The sequence below is a fragment of the Carlito syrichta genome, unplaced genomic scaffold (assembly GCF_000164805.1).
Source record: "Carlito syrichta isolate Samal-C Ts95f unplaced genomic scaffold, Tarsius_syrichta-2.0.1 Scaffold302535, whole genome shotgun sequence".
In the NCBI taxonomy this organism is placed as follows: domain Eukaryota; kingdom Metazoa; phylum Chordata; class Mammalia; order Primates; family Tarsiidae; genus Carlito; species Carlito syrichta.
This window is the reverse complement of record NW_007246631.1, coordinates 290,519-294,612: the sequence shown is the minus strand read 5'-3', so window position 1 is coordinate 294,612 and position 4,094 is coordinate 290,519.

Sequence of the window (4,094 nt, the reverse complement as noted above, 5' to 3'; positions counted from 1 at the left end):
CCACCAGGAGATTCTCATAGATTCCAATGGCCTGACCTCCACCTCCTTCTGGATACCTTTATCACTGGGATGGTGAACCAAGATATAGTTCTTCCGATCACAAAAAGAGCCAATTCTAGCCCTTAGTATAGTTTACATATGGCTCCTCTGAGCTCCACTGAAGCAGGACAGCTAGTATAGCTTAGACATAGATAGGTGAATTTTTTATAGGCAGATCTAATGTAGGCATTCAGACTTCTTTTTTAATGGTACATGAACTTCACCCAACTGACCAAGCATATCAAACCTGACCCCTTATGGGTTGGAATGTGGATCTACCAGTACAATAATTCACAGAAACAATAGGGAATTACCCAAAACACAGACATGATATTCTTAAGAAAAGACCAAAACACGCTGGGTACTGTAGCTCATGCCTGTAATCCCAGAACTTTGAAAGGCAAGGCAAGAGGATTGTCTGATTCCAGGGTTTGGAGAGCAGCCTGGGCAACTTGGCAAGACCTCATCTCTACAATAAACCAAAAAACTAGCTGAGCATGGTGGCATGCGCCTATAGTCCCAGCTACTTGGGAGACTGAGGCAGAAGGATCACCTGAACCCAACAGGTCAAGGCTGTAGTGGCTGTGAGTGTGCCACTGCACTCCAGCCTGAGTGACAGAGTGAGACTTCAACTCAAAAAAGAAAAAAACAAAAATTTAGTTAGACAGTAACTTTCATTATTATTTCATTATTACTTGTGACTTTAAAAAGTTGAGAAGCCAGGCTTGGTGGCTCAGCCTGTAACCCTGTGCCTTTGGGAGGCTGAGCTGAGTGGATTGCCTGAGCCTGCAGGCTTGAGACCCGCCTGGGCAGCGAGACCTCATCTCTACAATAAATCAAAAAACCAGCCGGGCATGGTAGTGCATGCCTGTAATTCTGGTTACTTGGAAGCTGAGGCGGAAGGATCGCCAGAGCCCAGCAGGTTGAGGCTGCAGTGGCCGGGAGCGGCCACTGCACTCCAGTCTGGGCGACAGAGTGAGACTCCAACTCAAAAAAAAAAAAGGTTGAGAGATGGTCATCGAAACTTGTGACCAGATACCTGCAGTCCTTGGCTCTTAGCTCATGGAATAGTTTGCTTAATCATTGTTGTAAAATTATATAAAACTTCTTGTCAAAGGCAAGCATGTGTACCTTTCTTCAGGGCACCCAGGTTCTTTCTTGAATGTGTCTCTTCTTTCTAATAAACTTTGTCTTAAAACTTGACTCTGGGTCACTCTGAAATTTCTTTCTGCAGTAAAGTCAATAACCCATGGAACAGCTACACCCACGCCACCCAACATAATCTTTGGCACCCAAACGCGTGGCCCAAGAAGCTCAGCAACTGCTGTCACCCTGTGGATTTGTGAGTATTGCTGTAGCCCTCACTCTCCACTCAGGGCTGTGCTTTCACATTCTCTCCTCCTTCCTGTCAGGGCCATCTACAGATCCTCCTCCTTTCGTCCGTGTTTCTGCTCCCATCAGCCAGACCACCAGCCAACTCTCAACTGGAGGCTAGTGGAGATGGGAAAGGGGATAGACCCATACACTGAGCAGAATTGATACATGAGTGATCTTTCCTGATGCAAGGCACAGGGAGCATGAAAGAAGCCAAGTTTCTTTCCAAGTAGTTACCAGAAGGCCCCCCTCATGTCTTATTCACACTTTTCGACCAGGAAGGGAAAGAGAAGATTTTCCACCTGGGATGGGGAGGAAAGGTTATCTCTGGTGTTTGAGGAGTCAAATTGCTTCTACTTTCAAATGCTGGCAGTTAGGTTATTTGGGAGTGAATCTGTCTTTATAAGTTTTATACCTTGCCCAGGATCAATTAGGATATGTTATCTGACTTTATGAAACAGTTGGAAGCTTTGTGTTCTCTTTTCAGGACTTTGAAGATATCTGCAACAGCGTTCTTAGAATTATATTTCACTTAGTAAACTGTGTAGGCGAAAAGAGACACAGGTCACTATAAGCCATTGATGGCAGGGAAACCATGAGTCTTTTTTAACACAACCATAAGGACTTTTGAGTGGTACCTGTGGCTAGGAAATCCTATCACCACATAGGAAAGGGCTGATTGTGCTATCTTAATTCACTTCTTTAGGCAGGCATTTTTTTGAACTAGACAGTGCAGAGAATTATTTTGATGCTCGTACTTTAACCTTATATGCTTCTACTTTGCCATATATACTGAAGGGACATAAAGCTTACAACTGCCGTCAAAAGCAAATTGCTCCTTTGGGAAATGGTGAGCCCCTATCCTTAAGATTATTGCTAGCTAGCACCATTGTTTACTATGTGAGGTTTGTTGAAAGGTTTTTTTAGAAATGGAAATCTGGTCTTCTTAGCTGACTTCTAACTTCTGCTGGACAGATGAAGGCTTAGATGCTGGGTACTATTTGTGTGGCACAGTAAGGTGTGGCAACTGATCATTCCTGTCTAGTTACCCACATCTCATGACTCCTTTTCTCAACACCCTACGTCAACCTTTCTTTTACGTCCTCCAGCACCTTTTAAAATGCAGTTCAGGGATCTATAGGGGGGGTTCTCAGCTAATCTGTCTGCTCATAATTGGAATACAAAAATGACCTGCCCATCCAAACATTTTGTTCACTCCAAAGTTTATTCATAAGACCATTTCAGATGGCACTATTGGAAAACCTTCAATTAGAGCACATACATGCAAAGAATTGTTCATGGGTAAAGAACAGGAAAGAACAACCAAAAGTTTTTAGCTCATAGCTTCAAGCCACAAAGCACTTACAGGAAGTCCTGCACAGTCACAAGGGAGACTGAGGATGCTTGGCCCAGGGGACCATCAGAGATGCAGGACTGCCTGGCATAACTAATTATGGTCCTTATGTTTTCAGTTCAGAATTTTCCCTTGAAGAACACAAAGAGGAATATGGGTAATATTCAATGTATACCTTCAGACACTCCATTGCATTGAATTTTAAAGGACTTGGAGAATTTCAGATTTAACTGTTTAAGATGTAAAAGGTTAATACTTTCCTATAATAAGGTTTGGCCTCAGTATAATTTGGCAGATAATGAAGCCTGGCCTAAGAATAGCATCTTAGTTTCAATAACATATTGCAGTTGGATTTGTTTTGTAGATAAGAAAAAACTAGTCAGAAGTGTCTTATGAGCAGACATTTATGGCATTGTATCAGCACCATAGAAAAAAGATTATGCTTGCAAAGGGGGCATTAGAAATACAAATTAAGAAGGTTAAGCCTGGCGTGGTGACACACCTATAATCCCAGCACTTTGAGAGGTGGAGGTGAGAGAACTGTCTGAGACCACGGGTCCAAGATCAATCTGGGCAACAAGACGAGACCTCGTCTCTGCAGTAAATCAAAAAATTAACCAGGTGTGGTAGCACATGCCTGTATTTCCAGGTACTTAGAAGGCTGAGGCAGAAGGATCACCTAAGCCCAGGAGGTCGAGGCTGCGATGGCCTTGAGCGAGCCACTGAAATCCAGCCTGGGTGACAGAGTAAGGCTCCAACTCAAAAAAAAAGACAGACAGAGAGGACATGCTAGATGCTCCTCTGTTATCTCAGGTGCCACCTCCTAGTTCACACCAGGTGGACACAGGAATGGGGAGCACACGGCTTGTCTCAGCCCCAGGCTCAGCCTCAGGTGCACCGTGCCGATCTTTCACAGGCAGATATTCTTCCACTCGCGAAATCCACTCACCCCACACTTCCAAAGGAAACCATAGGACCCACCTACTATGGGGCTGCATTCTCCCCTCCCAGACAAATGTGTCCATCACGGGAGTATGCAGATTGAGAAGCAGGAGTTGCACGAGTTCATCTTCCTTTCTCCATGACAGAGTTGGTATGAGGCAGGCAAAAACTAGGAAAGTGTTCAGAGGATCCCTCTCGATTTGTGGATGACTCCCGAGATTCAGCTCTTGCTTCTGAACTAACCTGGGGTGAAATTAATGTCATCCTTTCTACCAGATGTACTCAAGGAAAAGGAGCACATTTTGAAAGCTGTAGAGGCATATGCTGGTGTGATGGACAGCAACCAAATAGATATGTAGTTGGGACAGAGGCTGTTTCTGCTACA